We start from the raw sequence: 19,605 nt of genomic DNA on the forward strand, positions 1-19,605 counted from the left end.
AAATTGAGAATCATAGCCCTGTAACCTTTCGGGCAAATTATATTGTTGAACGTAAAATGTTTTCTGAATACAATGATGGCTCCAAAAAATAACTGGTTTATTATAAAACCTGTGGAAAACCCTTTTGGATGACCATCCTGCCATTCTGAGGATTTGGTCTGTGGGTACCTGTAGAATTTTTGCTGCGGATGTTGCTGCAGCCCTGGTGGAATGAGAGTTAAAAACATTAGTGTCTATTCCTGCCATCTTTAGGACATATTTGAGCCACCTTGATATAGTTTGGGTCGTGACCCTTTCATGCGGTTTCTTGTAAGAGATAAACAACGCCATTCTCTGATCTCGAATGCTCTTAGTATATTCTATGTATTGTTGGATGTGTCTTGCTATACACAGTCGTTCGTCATATGGGTATACCATAAATTCAAACACTTGACCCGATGAACCTGGTCTGTTTTCTTTTATTAAATCCTGTATGACAAACACCAGTTTCTCGGGTGAGATGATCAGGGAGTCCAGGCTCAGTTTGCTTAATGGCTGGACTCATTGTGCGGTAAATAACACCATGAGCATAACCATCTTCCTGGTCCGTTACTGAAGTGACAATGCTGTTATGAGCTACAAGCTCCTCAGCATGTTGAGAAACGACACCCACGTCCCAGATTTCGGAGTACCTGGTTTTCTTACCAGGGGTGCGTTCCCACCGCGTGCCGCTCCGTTCCTTGTGATAGGTAATTGGAGAGTGCACTTGTGGCACTATTGATGGCACTGTAGCTCCATCGATTATCATAATGGAGGCTTGTTAAAATTCCAATACGGCCAGAATGTTCTTGGCCTTTTGGTCGAGGTTGTTGTCCAAGCAGTATATGCCCCATTTCTTGATGTGTCCAAGGTACTGCTTCCGTGTTGACAGTCTTAGTGCAGATGAGATGAGATTCATCGTCCTGTCTGACAGCCCCATGCCGTGTAGTGGGTCTTTCAGACTCTACAATCAATAAATCCATAGTCTTATGGCATGGATGACTGCCCCCAGTCACTGGATGAATTAATAAATTTGGCTATGTTCATTAGGGAACATGGTTCTAACACCATCCCCTGTATGACCGAATACCATGATTTAGTAGGCCAGTCGGGTACTCTGAGAATTCCAGATGCCGAGTGTAGTTGAATTTTCCCTAGTACCCCATTGATGGGGCTGAACGGGGGAAATACATCACCCTATGGCTTTGTTTACATAACAATGCCAAGCTGGTTTTAGAATTTTAGTAAATAATATTGGGGCTGATGTTTGCCCCTTTGGTAAGCTCTATATTGCCAAAGTTCCCCCTCTTTTGAGTCAATGCCTGCCATATAGAAAAAACCCAGCTGACACCAAGTCTTTATCAGTAATAAGAGTATCCATCTAAAAATGAATATCTTGAACGAATGTGTTTAGGGTTGAAAAGTCAATGATAATCCTGCAACCCCCATCTATTTTATTTTAATAAATATGATTGATACAAGTTCTAATGTTCCATGAAAAGTATGCTCAATCACACCTTTTGTGTACAATTTTTGTAGCACCATGTGGGCTTTAGATTGTTTGGTTTATGTAAGGACAAAACGCCATTCTGTTGTATGTTGTACTGGGGTTATTGGGATGAGAAAATTCTATCAGATAATCCTGAATACTGCTGAGATTATATGAATCTGTAGTGATTATATACTATACATTGATGCAACCTCCCCTCCCCCACCATCGTGGGTCCCTTTTTTAAACAGAAGAAACCACACCCACCTTCCTCCATGGTTACCGGTGGTTGTGTTATTGCCTTGGTTTTTTGAAAAAGGGGTTCTGGTTTGATATCTCTTGTTCGGGTTGTGTGTGAGGTTGAGGCTTCCGCATCTTCCAGGGTGGCTGCCCTGGCCATACCCCAAAAAAGGATACTGCGGGTTATATTGATTTCTGGCACTGCCACTGGTATGAGCCACATTTTTTATGGCCTTGCATGTGGCTGGTATCGTGCTCCAAAATAGGCCCTTGCGCTGGCCTTGATGAGCCCCAGTGTCTTGCTTCGTCCACCCACGGTTGTTTGTTTGCAAATGGTAGCCTTTTAGGGTCCCAGTGCTGGCTGAATGGCAGCCTTCCACATTCTAGTTCAGCTCATATTGCATATTACTAAACAGAGCTAGTGCGTCTTGATGGTCTTTGGTTACCTCCGTTTAGTCCAGGGTGCGGGTGTATGCTGTGATCCCTTCCGTCAATCCCTTTAAGGTTTTCTGGATCTTGAGGTCCTGGTTCCTGATGTTCGTCCCCATATGCTGCCAAATGCATTGGTTTACGCTGGGCACCTGTAATGCCTCACCGTTGCCAGGTGGCAGATGTCTGGCCAGTCTCTGTAAATATTTCTTGTTGGCGTTTGTGGTCAGACATATAGTAATACTATTGCCATCCTGGATCCAAGTCTACCCATGTTTGACTTGGTTAAAGTAATCAGCCACCATGTCCAGCAGAGTCCCTGCTGTGTTAGGATCATGGGATGCTGTATTACCAGGCTCTGGCCCATCAGGGTCCTGCCTACTCTTTTTTAGAGTTAGAGATCTCTAGGGTCCCGCACGGGGTACCCATGTGGGGCTTACCTGCTGCCCACTTGTCTTTTGTTCTGCGGACCCCTCTTGCAGGTCAGCCCAGAACTGACCCACAGTGCTCCCCTCTGATGGGGTAGAAGCACTGTGCAGCCCTCAAAGAGGTACTGCTGTGGGTTTATCACGTTGGAGGAAAGGCTCCATACACCGCTTCTTCCTTCTCCAGCGCTCTCGGGCGCTGGTTGCCGGCGGTTATGCAAAGTCGGACCCTTCTGAGTCCACTACCTTGTTTGATTTGTGTCTAGCCTTACCGCTCGGCCGCATGGATCTGGCTGGTGCGGGGCCGACATCGGGCACAGCTGATCCCACTACGGTTGATCCAAGTGCCGCTGGCTGCTGCTGGCTGCCCGCTGCTCCACGGTCCTCCTTCTCCAGCTTTGTCCTTCCTTCCGTGGAGTGGATATGGCCGGTGTGGAGGATATCTGGCACAGCTGATTCCATCTATTCCATTTCTTTAACCCGGCTCCAACGCTCTCAGCGCTCCTGGCTGCTCCTTTATCTCAGACCGCTGGGACCGACCCCCGTACTGACGGTACTGGTCCCTTGCGGTCGTTGCAGCCAGTCAACCCCACTCTAATGCCCTCAGTTCTGGGCACTCCTGCTTATATGGTCCTTAGATAAGGGACGTATAAGATATTAAAACTGATAATAAACAGCTACTATAGTTGATCTTAGCCAAAAGGCCAAGAAGCGATCTCTGTAACTAAAAAACCCGCTGGGACCGACCCCGGTACTCACATTACTGGTCCCTCGCGGTCGATTGCAGCCAGTCAACTGCACTGCAATGTCCTTGGCCTCGGCGCTGGCCGTTAGCGCTGCTGCCGAGAAATGAATTTTCCCCTGGTGCGGGAGCGAAGTCGGGCACAGGTGTTTTCCCTCTCCGGGAATCGATGTGCCGCTGCTGCTCCTGCCGCTGCCGGCTGCCGCTGCTCCTGCCGCTGCCGGCTGCCGTTGCTGCTCTCCTGCCAGCTGCCTGCACTCCACGGTTCTCCCGCCGGCTTTCTGCAGCTTACATGGACCCGGTCCATGTCTGCACCTAAAGGGTAAGTGGAAGGAAACGCAGAGTCTCTTACCTGCTGTTCCCGACTTTTAATTCTCCCGCTGGTGAACGTCGTTCCCTGCGTGTCGGGTTCGAGCCGCTCGGACCGACCCCGGTGTTCACGGGCCTGGTCCTTCGTGGCAGATCCGCAGCCGGTAAAACCCGGCTGTTCCTAGGGACCCCTTGGACCAACCCCGGTGCTTACCTTTTGAAGAAGGTTTTCGGCCCGAACGTCCCCAGTTCCTTAGCTCCATTAGTGCCGCTGCACTCGCTGAGCGTTTCCAGCCCTGCTGTGTACCCCGGGTACTTACAGCGCTGGTCCGTGCTCTCTGTCCTGCTGCCTCCGCGCTGGCCGCTAGCGACTGCTCCCAAGCCAGTCTCGCTTGAGACTGGCATACGGGACCTCTTTGCTTTGCTTCCCGCCCGGCCGAGAAGTGAATTTTGCCGGTGCGGGAGCGAAGTCGGGCACAGGTTTTTCCCCTCCAGGGAACTCGTGCCGTTGCTGCTCCTGCCGGCTGCTCGCACTCCACGGGTCTCCCCGCCAGCTTTCCGCAGCCTCCTAAAAGGTAAGTAGAAAAAAGGAACGCAGAGTCTCTTACCTGCTGTTCCCGACTTTCAAATTCTCCCGCTTGGGGAACGTCGTTCCCCCCTGTGTGACTCGTTGCAATGCGTGTAGCGATATGACACGCATGCGTTGGAAGCGGGGTTCTTCACGAAGTCACTCACGTGACTCCGAAGTAAAATAACTAGCCATGTCATAAGTGGATAGCCTTTGTTTGCTTTGGTTTGCTCTGGTGGCTCATATTATAGATATCACAGTTGGCTGGTGCAAATTGTAGGTATTGTGACTGTTGTTGGGAAAGAGGACATTGACCAATATTGTGCATGGCCTGTAGTAATCCACTAGCGAAACAAAGAGCAAGTTTAGTCATTTGCTGAGGCATATTTTTGAGTTGGCATGCAAAGAGCACATGTGACTTATGTTTAGATAATATGTCAGCACCATGGAAAATCTGTATATCTTGCAGAACCTTTATTTTATAGTGTCATCGAGTTGTACAGCACAGAAGCAGGTATTTCAGCCCACCACGTCCATGCTGACCTTTAAGCCCATCTACACTAAATCTATTGCCTGCATTAGGATTGTATCCTTCGATGCCTTGCTTATTTAAGTGTAAATGACTATTAAACATCATAATTCTATCCGATTCCACCTCCTCCTCGCGCAGTATGTTCCAGAAATCAATCACTCTCAAATTACCACTAAGGTCTCCTTTAAGCCTTTTACCTCTCACCTTAAAACTATGTCCACTAGTTTTGGATACACCTGGAGGTTTCTGGCAATTGAGAGGGAAATGTGTGGACTCTCTTCATACAGAAATGAGCTGGAACAATGGAAGATGTTGCACATGTCCACATGCAAAGGAGCTTCATGTCAAAAAACTGATTGTGACTGTTAACTTGGTGACCATTAGTTTGTGATCCAAAAGGTCATCATGGTAATTGCAACAGATGGTAGATTTCAGTGAGGATATTCTTATGCATGTGTAGAATGATATGCACTAGCTCTGAAGAACCACAAAGGACATGTTTTTTGTTGTTGTGTGATTCTAAAACTGCAATTTTAAAACAATGGAATTGAGGAATACTTTGTCATTAAAATAATGTTTGACATCATAAAGAAGCCAAAAATAAATCAGTCAACCCAGGAAAAGATTGGCGCTGCATTTAACAAAGATGCCCAACTTGGGAAAATGGAACGTAAACAGTATCATGATTGAGCTGAACCAATTATATAAAGCTGATGTTAAAAAGCACGGTACTCCATGGGTTTCATTCATGATGGGCCTTTTCATTTGGAGCCAGTTTTAAAGAGCATCACTTCAGTGCAGAGTTGGGTATCATTCTTTTAGTGCAGACATAAGAAACGGCAGATGCCCGAATCCTTAGCAAAAATAAAGTGCTGGAGGAACTCAGCGGGTAGGCAGTATCTGTGGAGGGAATGAACAGATGACGGCTTGTGTCAGGACTCAGGCTATTTTTTTTATGTTGTTTGCATTCAGGTCATTGGTAAAGGAATGCATCTTGCAGCTGGAACAACAGCAAGGAAATTCTGCTTACAAACAAAACACCACCCTATGAATAAAGATTTCTCCACCCCCAGCTCTAATAGCATTTGATTCATTTTGATGAACTTCATTTTGAAACAACATAAAAAATGAAGGCTTCATTTTGATGAAATTTAAGGATATAATTATTTTAAGAGATGCAGACCTTCAGCAGTGCCTGCCCCATTTTGCATTGCTCTCAACCATCCCTGTTGACTTGCAATGCCAGGGATCTAACTAAATGTCGCCCATGTTGTTTCAGATTCCTACGATTAACTTTGAGAAATAACAGACATGTCTTTAAAACAGCAAGGGTTCACCAAATTAGACGGTTTCAGCGACTATAGCATCCTTGTGGAACTTATCTTGCAGCAGAAAACTAGGAATCTTCATATACATGTCACTAAGCATAATGTCACTTCATGCACTGTTCTCTTTCCTGGGCGTGATGTTGTATTTCCAACCACAGAGTTGTTGTGCAGTTGAAAAATGACTTAACCTTGTGGAGAGTAATATTCTTAGCATACATTCGACAATAGTGCAATCCCCAAGATTTATTTAACGTTAACTTTTTATTAACTTGCGGAACAACCGGCTATTACTCATTTCTCATTTCTGCCGAAACCTTGCTGTTAAAAAGTCTAATACTCCACCTGCATTTTGTCATGTTTGAGTTCTGTGACTTTGGGTACAACCTCATGTATACCCATTAAATCAGAATCATGGTCTGAAAATCATGCTGCTGCTGCTGACCTGTATGGCAGATCACTGTTTGCCACTCATTATTTTATTTGGGGCAATACCCGCGCTCTATATTCAACGGACGAAAAGTTTGTTTATTTAGCCTTCGGTATGAAGCAGGCATCAGATTTTTCTGCATTGCCAGTCTCCCTAAAATGCAAACATTCAGAGAAAGCAGTCTAACACCAGGAGCACCCAACAATGGATAATCTATGTGGCTCCCATGCATAAACATCATGTCACTTGCAGGCACTTCTTTTATCTCCCCAGCCTTTTTAGATCTCTCTGACCCCCTCTTCTTATCGAGTCCACACACAAGATTAGTTGTTGTTCAGCCAGAGCTGAACACACTTTTCGCCATCTGCATACAATGGTGTCTGTCTTGTACTTCTTGTGCTTCTTGTGCGTGGTGGTGGAAAGATTGGTGGAAACAGGGCCGCGACGTGAATGCTCTTTCCTTGACCCCTCTGACCCCCTGAGAGGACCCTTCCATTGCGTCCCATCATTGCAGCATGCACTCATTAAGCAACTATATTCCCCTGTTGCTTGTAAACTTCTGCTTCCATGTGGTAAATCCCCCAAAGAGCTCATTCCAAATTGCACCTGCAAAACCAATGCCTGCAAGTGCTAGAATTCACAATAGATCAACAGAGTGACATAGTGCTGCATAGGGAAACCATTTAATGCTGTACTGTGAACCTCTCAATTGAAGATAATTATGTTAATTGGACTTTTAAAACTGATTTTAAGGTAATTAAAAGGGAGCAAAATAATTTTGAGGCTTATTTCCTGGGGAATAGCAGAGCAGATGGGTCCGAAGTACTCTGGAAAAGTTGAGTACATACAGCTTGGCTCATGGGGCTGGTTTGTAGTCACCCTGAGCTTGTTACAAATTCCTCAGAGATATAATAAATTTCATAAGCAAAACAACAAACTGTTGGAGGAACTCATTGGGTTGACCAGCATCTGTGGGGGTGGGGAAGTGAGCGAGGGAAGGAATTGCCGGCCTTTTGGGTCAAGACCCTAAATCAGGATGCTGACAAAGAGTCTCATCCTGAAATGTCAGTAATTCCTTGCTCTCCACAGATGCCTCTCAACGTCCTGAATTCCTCCAGTAGTTTGTTCACTGTTCCAGATTCGAACATCTGCAGTCTCTTGTGTCTCCAGTAATTGTCACATGTTGCTTAATACTCCAGAGCAAAGCTAAAGAATCCCCACTTTTACCTTAGGGTTGTTTAACCTGTGTGAGGTTAACTAAAATGTCACTTGATGCTATGATTTGATAATTTTGCAGAATTTCTCTGGTTGTTAACTGTGTTTGTTCATGCCATCATCAACATGATATGCACCTCAGACACCACTATGGGACCAATTTGTAACTCACAACATTCAAAATAATCACATTGAAGAACCGTATATTATTGCATGTGTCCTCATTCCAAGACAATCATTAAGCATTCATTTTAAATAGTCTGATGTCATTGTTAAAATGTAAAAAATAGCTGTAAACAGACCTATTAAGCTGTACACTGAAGACAATATCCAAAAATAGTGAAATATCATAAAGTACTCTTTATAGATTTAATCTCCATATTTTTTATAAGCTCCCACATTTTATTGTATTCTTATTTTTCTTACCAAGCATTCATTTGACAAGGTTATAGTACCAGATTTCACATACCACCAAAGTATAAACTGTGATGTGGAATTCATTTCAACAGTTGATTTTAGTCAAACCTAATCACCATATGCCTCCGATAAAACTCAAAATATCTGTTTTAAGGCTGCTTGCCTGGCCAGCTGCCTTACTCAGAATGTTCTGGTTTCCAGGCAACCTATTTTGCTGAGACCTTCCTCGAAGGAGTGATGATTTCTTCTCACACACACACAATCACAAATTTCAGATTTGAATTACTGTTTGGTTTAGTTTGGTTGATCAGTATTGTCATGTGAAATGAGAAAGAGTGAAAAGCTGTGCTTTCCAGTTAAATCATAATATCCATGAGCACTCTCAAGTCTGTAGGAAGGAAGTGCAGATGCTGGTTTACACCAAAGATAGACACCGAATGCTGGAGTAATTCAGTGGGACAGGCAGCATCTCTGGAGAGAAGGAATAAGTGACAAGGTCAGGTAAAGCACAGTCAAATGCGATAGGGACAGGCTAGGCTGCATTATATTACACATCTGCAGCAATGAATGACAATAGACAATGGATAATTGGTGCAAGATACAATACAATACAATACAATACAATTTATTTGTCACTTGAACCTCATAGAGGCTCAAGTGAAATGTTGTTTCTGCAGTCATACATACAAGAAAAAAAAGACCCAAGACACAACACAATTTACACAGACATCCATCACAGCGCATCTCCACCTCGCTGTGATGGAAGGCAAAAAAAACGTATCTCTCCCCTGCACTTCCTTCTCCCCCCGATGTCAGAGTCAAAGTCAGAGCCCCCGGCGGGGGATAACAATTGTCCCGCGGCCATTAACGCCGCGCCGGGTGATGCAAGGCCGAGCTCCGGGTCTTGTTGTTGGTGCCCCGGGCGGGCGCTGGCAAAGTCCTGCAGCCATTGAAGCCATGCCGGGCGATGATGTAAGGCCCCGCTCCAGGTCATCCTCGACCCCGCTACTCGGGCGGGAGAAGTCGCCATTGCGGAAGCCCCGAAAAGCGGTCTCCCAGCAGGGACCAGCGGGCTCCCGATATCACCGTCCACAAGGCCTGCGGTAAGCCTCCGAATCACTGAGGGTCGGGTCGCAGCAGTGCGCCACCACCGCTCCGGACTCGGCCAGCTCTGTGATGGTGAGTAGCTCCACAGCTCCATGACTGGAGCCCCAGGACGTTCCTGCTGGAGGCCGCTCCACGGTGCAGCCCCAACGACAACGGAGACCCGACAGGGAAAGGTCGGGTTCTCCGTGCAGAGGAAATTTTTTTTAAGTTTCCCCCCCCACCCCCCGCCCCCCACACACACACACACACACACACATACCCCATCAAAAAAATAAAAACTACATTAAAACGGGACAAAAAATAACAAAAAGACAGACGGACTGCAGAGGCCGCTGCGACGTGAGTGAGAGTAGGCCATTCGGCCCTTCGAATTAGTCAGTATCCAGTACCTGGTTCAATACCATTGAGGATGGCAATATACCTCATTCTTCTTCTCACATCTCCTGCATCACCCGATCTCTGAATTATATGAGCTGCAAATGGTGTATATGCACCTCTCTTGCTCCCCTCCCATCAGTTTCTATTTCAGTTGACCAAGCAACAGTAGGAGAGTTAAAAGGAAGTTAACTGGAAGAAATAGTTTGGAAGGGAAGACACTCCCAGCCACTAAGTTCAGGCACTTTATGTAATGTGAAGGAGGGGAGAGCACATTGTGAGTTACGCGGTGCAAGTGGCCTGCTGCTTGGGGAGGACATCAGGCAGTGCAGGGACAGACCATCAGAGGTAATGGTCACATGCAAATACTGATGCAGAGGATTTAAATTTGGAGCCCACAGGAGAATGTTATTGAGTAGATGCAATGAAATAACTGGTATATTGGCAGGGCTGTGAAATATCAAGGAGCAGAGAAGAATCTAATATCAATCTTACATGGACCTCTGTGCAGGGTTTGGCGCCCACTGTGTCTGACGTGGAATTATGAGTGATAATCACGATATGATATGATATGATACGATAGAACTTTATTCATCCCAAGAAGAGAATTGATCTGCCAACAGTCATAAAAATATAAAATATATGAAACATGAAATTAAAGTGATGAGTGGAAAGGCTTGGGTGATGTGCAAAGATTGGGGTGGGGGGTGGGTGGGAGTCAGTCTCTGTCAGTCTACCCCACGACAGAAGGGGGAGGAGTTGTAAAGTATGATAGCCACAGGGAAGAAAGATCTCCTGTGGCGTTCTGGCCGGCATCTTGGTGGAACCAGTCTGTTGCTGAAGGTACTCCTCAGGTTGACCAGTGTGTCATGGAGGGGTGATTAGGGAAAATGCCACCACCATTTGCCCTAATCTCTCAGGCATCTTACAGCTTCTGATAGCCAATATCTTAAGTTCTATCGCAAAACAAGCTGAAATAACCCAAAATAGTTACATTGGGTAATCATACTCTGTCACAGTCTGCCCTCTCCTCATTCTCATCCACTTCACCTCCCAGTACTTTTCCACCGGTCCCTCCTTCTCCTCACCTGCCTGCCTGCCACTCCCCTCTCATCAGCCCAACTCTCCTCACCTGTTGCACTCAGTTGCCTCTGATCACCTATTAACCCGGTATATAGACTCTCCTCACCGTTCACACAGTGCCAGATTGTTCTCAGCATTCATGCAAGACTCTCCAGCGATTTCCCGACTGCCTACACGGATTCGAACCTGCCTGCCCCTGACCATTCCATCCTGTCGTCTTCCCGGATATCACCTCAGCCTTCTGTCCCCGACCACGGCCTTCGTCCCGTACCTCCTGGTTTCTGTCTGCCTCTCTCCTGGGCTGTTTGGTGTATCCCTGCAATGGCTCCTCGACTTCCTGCCTGGCTTCGACTCTCCTTTCGTCTGTCCCTCGCTGGTTTGTTTGCATCGTGTGTTGGATCTCCTGGTTACCGGACCTTCCGCTACCCCGACTACGTCTCCTGCCTGCCCCTCTTCGGAACCCTCGCTCAATCCTGAGCCTCTGTGTGAGTACGGTGTACCCATTCCTGTGTTACTACTCTGTGTTACAGTATCGTAATAAAGTTCATTACCAATTATACCTGCCTGATTCTGTGCTGCTATTGGGTCCAAGCTATACCCGTTACATACTCTGCTGTTTTGGCTCTGGGTATCAGTGTTCAAAGGCCTTTGATGAGTGGCACAATAATCTGTCCAACATAACACCTAGGTTCTTGAGGCACCGAGCATTGGAAGGTGATTCTACTATCTTTTAGCATTGTAGAGAGATATAGCACAGAAACCTTTGCCGCTATAAAAACACACATTTTTACACTAATTCTATCTTAACCCATTTTACTATACCCAGATTCTCAGCAACCTTCCTCGGGATTCTACAAAACATCTCCAGCCCAGGCACAATTAAAAATCATCAATTAACCAAACACCTTGCATGTTTTTGGCATGTGGGAAGAGAGCAGGGCACCCAAAGGAAGCCCTTGCAGTCACAGGGAGAACGTGTAACCTCCATAGGGACAGTAGCAGTGGTCATGACTGAACCTGAGTCACTGAGTTGCTGTGAGGCAGCAACTCTACTAACTGTGTTACTGTGCCACCATTATCTTAGAGAAACATAGAAAATAGTTGCAGGAGGAGTCCATTCGGCCCTTCAAACCAGCACAGCCATTCATTGTGATCATGGCTGATCGTCCCCTATCAATAACCCGTGCCTGCCTTCTCCCCATATCCCTTGACTCCATTAGCCCCTAGAGCTCTATCTAACTCTTAAATCCATCCAGTGATTTGGCCTCCACTGCCCTCTGTAGCCGGGAATTCACAACTCTCTGGGTGAAAAAGTTTTTTCTCACCTCAGTCTTAAATGACCTCCCCTTTATTCTGAGACTGTGACCCCTGGTTCTGGACTCGCCCAACATTGGGAACATTTTTCCTGCATCTAGCTTGTCCAGTCCTTTTATAATTTGATATGTTTCTATAAGGTCCCCCTCATCCTTCTAAACAGTGAGGTTAAGAAACAGCATTCACATTTTCACTCCTTCCCCTTCATCCCTTTGTCTTCCTGTTACTTTGTTCCAGCTCATCTAGACTACTGCCACAAAATCTGAAAAATGCCCAATCGCCAATTTTCCCTGTTGTACTTTCCATCACCATTGTGGCCATTGGATCAGGACATGACACCAAAGGTTAATACAAAATCAATACAAACTTTATAAAATTATGTTGTATCAAGCACCTTTATGCACTGACACCCTGCCTTTCTTAGTTCTCATTTGCTTGGCCTTGTGGTCTTAAGCAGTGCTAACAGCTACTGCTCTGCAGTTAGAAGATAAGTAATTTTCAGTGCAGGAGACTCCTAAATACTTAACATCCCAATATAACTGGGACTATCATAGCGCCAACGGCGTAGACAGGGTGAAATTTGTTAAATGTGTTCAGGAAAGTTTCCTCAGGCAAAAAGCAGAGGGCCCCACAAGGGAGAGGGCAAAGCTTGATCTACTCTCAGGGAATTGGGAAGGGCAAGTGACTGAAGTGTCTGTGGGCAAGACTTTTAGGACCATGATCTTTGTTCAATTAGCTTTAAAACAGTTGTGGATAAAGCCCATGTTAAAATTCTGGGAAAAGACCGATTTTGATGTTGTTAAACAGGAACTTGCTAAAGTTGATTGGAGTAGGTTGTTAGCGGGTAAAGGTACATCTGGAAAGTGGGATGCTTTTAAAAGTGTGAGGACACTTGGATAAGAGAAACACCTGCATCTGACTCCTATTCATAAACTACAGCTCTGCCTTTAACACCATTATACCATCCAACCATCACCAAATTTGCGGGACAGATTCAGCACTGATCTCTTCAACTGGATCCTAGTTATTCTGACCAACAGACCACAATCGGTGAGGAAGGGTGACAAATCATCCTCTCTGATAATCCTCAAAACTGGTGCTCCACAACGATACATTCTCAGCCCCCTTTACTTCTTATACACCCACGACTCTGCAGCCATATACAAATCTAATTCAATTTTCAAATTTGCAGACGACACCACCATTGTGGGCTGGATATCAAATAATGATGAGATAGAGTACAGGAAGGAGATTGAGAACCTTGTGACCTGGTGTCAAAACAACAATCTTTCTCTCCAATGTCAGCAAGACAAAGGAGATAGTGATCAACTACAGGAAGCGAAGTGGCACACATACCCCGGTTTGCATTGATGGCGTCAAAGTAGAGATGGTTGAAAGCTTCAACGTCCGAGGATTAAATATCACCAACAGCTTCTCCTTGACCACCCATATTGAAGCAGTGGTCAAGAAAGCACACCAACACCTCTACTTCCTGAGAAACTTAGGAAGTTCTGCATGTCCCCAACATTCTCTTCCACAGATGGACCATAGAAAGCATTTTTTTGGATGCATCACAGCTTGGTTTGGGAACAGCTCAATTCAAGACATCAAGAAATTGCAAGGGATTGTGGATACTGCCCAGACCATCACACAAAACCAACCTCCCTTTTCATTGACTCCATTTATACCTCATGCTGCCTCGACAAGGCCTCTAGCACAATCTAGAATGAGTCGTACCCTGGCCACTCCCTCTTCTCCCCTCTCTGATGGGCAAAAGGTATAGAAGTGTGAAAATGCACACCTCCAGATTCGGGGACAGTTTCTTCCCAGCTGTTATCAGGCATCTGAACCATCCTACCACAACAACAGAGCAGTCCTCAACTACTATCTACCTCATTGGAGACCCTCGGACTATCTTTGATTGGACTTTACTGACTTAAACTTGCCCTAAACATTATTCACGTTATTCCCATTATCATGTATCTCTACACAGTGGATTGCTCGATTGTAATCATGCATTTCCTTTCTGCTGACTGGTCAGTACGCAACAAAGGCTTTGTATTGTTTACCGTGCACTTTTCACTGTACTACCTACCTTTTGTTTTTTCCAGCATCACAGTGAAAATTGCTTCACTTTGCTTCTATGTTTTCTATCCAAGTTATATATTAAAACATTAAAGAAGGAACTGCAGATGCTGGTTTACTATCTTCGGTATATATTAAGACCACTTACTGAGCAAAATTTTAGCAACTGTCCTTATAAGTTTGACTAAGTAAGTTGGAGACATTCCCTCAACTATCAAGGTCTGTTAAGAGTTTTCATTAGCTGATTGGTATGAGGCAGACAGCCAGTTATTGAGAACAATTAGGAATTTTGTCATCAGTTGCCCGAGTAATCTTTCCTTTTTCATTCAATGCCAGGTTACAAAGAGCTCACAAACAAGCTTGAAGCAAGAGCACTGTCACCAAAGGATTATACGTGCAGGCAGATGTCTCGTCTCCTTGTCCCTGTTGCCTCATTGAAATTCTTGTAGCTGAATTATTTCACATTGTTCAGTGTATTCAAATATTGGTGAGTAAGTTCATGACCCTTCATGCAAATGCCGTAAGGCATGTGAAGTGAAACAATTTGTTGTCTTATTCTCTGATGCATATTTTGTTTGTATGTATCACTCTGTCTCAAAGGCTTCCAGTGTCCATTAGTGAAAGAAAGTGACCGATGGGTCTCTACATTTTTTTCTTTTGTTGTGAGGGAGTCTCATTTATATGACTGTCACTGCTAGATAGTAGAGTACTTGTTCAAAACACTGACGTCATAAGGCCAAGAATATTTGCAAAAAAGCTAGTGTTACCTCCTTGTTGATCTGATTAAACATTACCAGTGGAATAAGCAGTATCTGAGAAAGTATTTAATCCAAATGCAGTTATTGTCAATAGGCCACATTAAAACAACCATTTTGACATGCCGAATAGTTTAGTTGTTTATATATTTTTGTGAAGTATTAGATTTTGAACATTGGATACATTTATCTGTGCAGTCTTATCACAATTTTTTCAGACATGTAGTTTAAAGGTTCTTTAATAGTAGAACGTTTAATCCTACAAATGTAAATTCAATGCTTTTTTCTTTTTATTTGCCATGTTTCCTTTTGATACAGTTTTTGTAACATTCATTTTTTAATTTTTTTTTACTGATTCAACTGTGTGTTGATCTTTACTCCATCAATTGAACACAACTGGTTACAGCGACTTGTTTGTGCTCTTTTGGCTGACTCATTTCTCTCGAGACAGTCTGAGCCTCTTGATGTGGGCAATCAAGGATCCAAATCTTGTTGATAATTTGACTGTGTTTTACAAGGGTATATTAAGGTGTCATTTGACTGGATAATCTTGTTTTTTTTTAACTTAGTTTATCCTTCGAGTTCAGCTATGCAGTGCTGGGAAATATAAAACTTTTAGTTAGTGTTACTTATAACGCAGTTGGTTGTTTCTTCTCTGGCAGTACCCATTTCACAGATTTAGAAAGGTGGTGGGTGGAAGTGTCCTGTATAAGCATCAAGCTTCAATTGTTGCTTGTTATTCACTAAATTGAGTGACTGGAGTGACAGGTGAAAATGCGATTAATGTTGACTGGACACAGAACTCATACCAATGTGTCAAATCAAATCGACTTTATTCCCATATTTTTAGGTATTGTGAGATAAATAATATAATAAAGCAGCATCACAGGCACGGTTTTTATGTAAAAGTATGCGAATTATGTGTACATCCAGTAGTCGATCAAACGGTTAATCATGTACCAAGAAAGCTTTCTTGATCAAATGCAACATCCCCAGTAATTCATGGGAACCTCGGGCCCATGACCTTTCAAATTGGACAAAGATCATTTGGGATGATATTGAAAACCTTGAGGCCATGTATCGAAACACATAATGGCCTAACGTAAGGGGTGGACCACCGAACAATCCTCCCACCAGACCATCCCATTACCACTTCCTTATGCAAATTTGAAAGAGTCTGTGGTTCCCATTATTAGTCACCTCAGAGTAAAAGCAAGTTTCCTCAATCCCAAAGATCTCAAGAAGATGAATAAAAATTGCTTTTTCTCTGCACACATTGTCCACACTGGGCTAGTGATTGCCATGAGACAGCAAGGGTGTTCTGTTTTTATAGTGGACAACATGCAACATGCTGTTGGATAAACCAAGAGGTTTGCAATCTACTGAGAACCAGGTCTCAGGCATTCCAAGTCTTACAATGTAAGCACCTATAGGAAGTCCAGGAAGACCATGATAGGGCCAACTGAAAGACAAAAAGACAATTTTGCTCTAAACTGATGAGATATACATTTGGAACTCTGCAGGATTTGCACGCCATCACGTTCTACAAGGCAAAACCAACTGGGAGCTCAAACAACAGTAAACCAATACTCCCGGATGAGCTCAATGCATGCTATGGTCGCTTCGAAAAGGCGAACACCACTGTGCCTTTTTGGAGTTCCCATAACTCCCGACGGCAATTAAATTCAGTCACCGATGTCAGAAGATTCTTCATGGGGATGAGCCCTCGGAAAACGTCCGGCCTTAATGGTGTACCTGACTTCTTACTTAAAACTCGCACAGGCCAACCGGCTGGAATGATTGTGAACATCTTCAACCTCTTGTTACTGAGGTTCAAGAATGCTTCCTGCTTTAAAAGGGTAGCAATAATACCAGTGCCCAAGAAAAGTAAGGTGACATGCCTCAATGACTGCTGACCATTGGCACTAACATTCGTTGTGACAAAGTGCTTTGGCAGGTTGGTTACGATTCGTATCAACTCCTATCTTAGCAATGACCTGGATCCACAACAGTTTGCCTACCACTGCCATAGATAAACGGGGATGCAATGTCACTGCTTCTCCATGCTGCACGGTCCACTTGGACAATAGGAACACATATATCAGGATGTCGTTCATCAATTATAACTTGCCGTTCAACGCCATCATGGGTTGTCAAACTCGGGGAACTGCAGCTCTGTTCATTCTCACTAGCTGTATGCTTGACTTCCTCATCAGCAGACTACAATCAATAATTCCTCCTCAATAACCATCAGTGCAGGAGCACCACAGGGCTGTATGCTCAGTCCCCTGCTCTACTTACTCTATGCCAACGACTGTGTAGCGAACACCGTTCCAATGCAGGTTTTACATTTACAACAATTTGTTGGACAAATAACGGATGATGATGAATTAGAATATAGAAGAGATATTGAAAATCTGATTAAATGGTGCCAGAAGAACAACCTTGCTCTCAGACTGAAGAGCTGATTGTTGATTTTAGAAGGGGGAAAGCTGCAGATCTTCGAACCTGTCTTCATCAACAGGTTGGAGAGAGAGTCAACAATTTCAAGTTCCTGGGCATGTATATGTTGGAAGATCTGTCCTAAATCTAGCACATTGATGCAGTCATAAAGAAAGCCCATCAACACCTCTATTTCCTTAGAACACTGAGGCGTTTTGGTATGTCGATGAAAAACCTCTTAAACTTCTACAAGTTTAGGGTCGGGAGCATATTGAGTAGTTGCTTCACGGCCTGGCTTGGGATCTTAAACACCCAGGAATGAAGGTGATCACAGAGAATGGTAGACACCACCTGGTCCATCTCGGGTATTGACCTCCCCATCAGCAATAGGATCTACAGGAGGCACTGCCTCAAAAATGCAGTCAGTATTAACCCTGACCAAGATCTTATGAGGCATTCTTATGATCAGGAAGAAGGTATTGGACCACATGGTTCAAGAATAACTTCTTCCCAACATATGCCAAGCTCTTGAACAATACATAATGCTAACCTCAAGTATGAACTATGGATTGCCTTTCGTTGCACTGAGGATTTAGGAGGTATTTTGTGCACTAGTATTGGTGTTATTAATTTATTAACATTTTGTTTGTTATATATAACCTATGTGTATAGTGTTTACTGACTCGCCAGTTGCAAATACGAATGTCATTGTTCCATTGTTAGTACACATGACAATTAAACATTCTTGACTCTTGACTTGCAACTCTTTTCCAAGTTAGATTTTCACCAGTTATTTCTCCACCATGCTTTAGCATTTCAGTGGAATTTTGATGAATCCAGAACCAAGTTGTTAGTCAGTTGTTAGATGACCTTTTCATCCACATGTTTGGTTGGGGTGGCACTGTGAAGATAGTGAATAGTGCACTGTAGTGAAAGACACTTGTGTCAAAGACAGATTCACAGCTGAGACCATTGCGCTGCTTCACGCACACTGCTTAAAGCACACGGCATTGGGGGTTCAGTATTGATGTGGATAGAGAACTGGCTGGCAAACAGGAAGCAAAGAGTAGGAGTAAACGGGTCCTTTTCACAATGGCAGGCAGTGACTAGTGGGGTACCGTAAGGCTCAGTGCTGGGACCCCAGCTATTTACAATATATTATATATATATTATATTAATGATCTGGATGAGGGAATTGAAGGCAATATCTCCAAGTTTGCGGATGACACTAAGCTGGGGGGGGGGGCAGTGTTAGCTGTGAGGAGGATGCTAGGAGACAGACTGCAAGGTGACTTGGATAGGCTGGGTGAGTGGGCAAATGTTTGGCAGATGCAGTATAATGTGGATAAATGTGAGGTTATCCATTTTGGTGGCAAAAACGGGAAAGCAGACTATTATCTAAATGGTGGCCGATTGGGAAAGGGGAGATGCAGCGAGACCTGGGTGTCATGGTACACCAGTCATTGAAGGTAGGCATGCAGGTGCAGCAGGCAGTAAAGAAAGCGAATGGTATGTTAGCTTTCATTGCAAAAGGATTTGAGTATAGGAGCAGGGAGGTTCTACTGCAGTTGTACAGGGTCTTGGTGAGACCACACCTGGAGTATTGCGTACAGTTTTGGTCTCCAAATCTGAGGAAGGACATTATTGCCATAGAGGGAGTGCAGAGAAGGTTCACCAGACTGATTCCTGGGATGTCAGGACTGTCTTGTGAAGAAAGACTGGATAGACTTGGTTTATACTCTCTAGAATTTAGAAGATTCAGAGGGGATCTTATAGAAACTTGCAAAATTCTTAAGGGGTTGGACAGGCTAGATGCAGGAAGATTGTTCCCGATGTTGGGGAAGTCCAGGACAAGGAGTCACAGCTTAAGGATAAGGGGGAAATCCTTTAAAACCGAGATGAGAAGAACTTTTTTCACAGAGAGTGGTGAATCTCTGGAACTCTCTGCCACGGAGGGTAGTTGAGGCCAGTTAATTGGCTATATTTAAGAGGGAGTTAGATGTGGCCCTTGTGGCTAAGGGGATCAGAGGGTATGGAGAGAAGGCAGGTACGGGATACTGAGTTGGATGATCAGCCATGATCATATTGAATGGCAGTGCAGGCTCGAAGGGCCGAATGGCCTACTCCTGCACCTAATTTCTATGTTTCTATGTTTCTTCTAATGGGCATTGACTATCATCAATAAGCTCTCTTCAGTTATTGGCCTTCAATGAAATATGTCGGGTATCTGAGCCACAGATGGGCTCGACAGTACTGAAGAATCCACACATGCCATGGTTGTGAGTTTCTGGATCTCTGTGTCTTT

At 44.4% G+C, this 19,605-nt stretch overlaps 1 long non-coding RNA gene and 1 pseudogene across 1 annotated transcript in view; one reads left to right on the plus strand and one right to left on the minus strand.

Annotated features, from left to right (window-relative positions):
- The window catches only part of LOC129700389 (uncharacterized), a 28,424-nt gene extending 13,240 nt beyond the window's left edge, over nucleotides 1-15,184 (plus strand). Inside the window, exon 3 of the long non-coding RNA XR_008724050.1 lies at nucleotides 14,440-15,184. This is a non-coding gene — a long non-coding RNA (uncharacterized LOC129700389). The remainder of the gene's footprint in view (nucleotides 1-14,439) is intronic.
- On the minus strand, nucleotides 3,213-3,317 carry LOC129700632 (U2 spliceosomal RNA; annotated as a pseudogene).
- Nucleotides 15,185-19,605: the final 4,421 nt, after the last annotated feature.

Source organism: Leucoraja erinacea, chromosome 9, assembly GCF_028641065.1.
Source record: "Leucoraja erinacea ecotype New England chromosome 9, Leri_hhj_1, whole genome shotgun sequence".
In the NCBI taxonomy this organism is placed as follows: Eukaryota; Metazoa; Chordata; class Chondrichthyes; order Rajiformes; family Rajidae; genus Leucoraja; species Leucoraja erinaceus.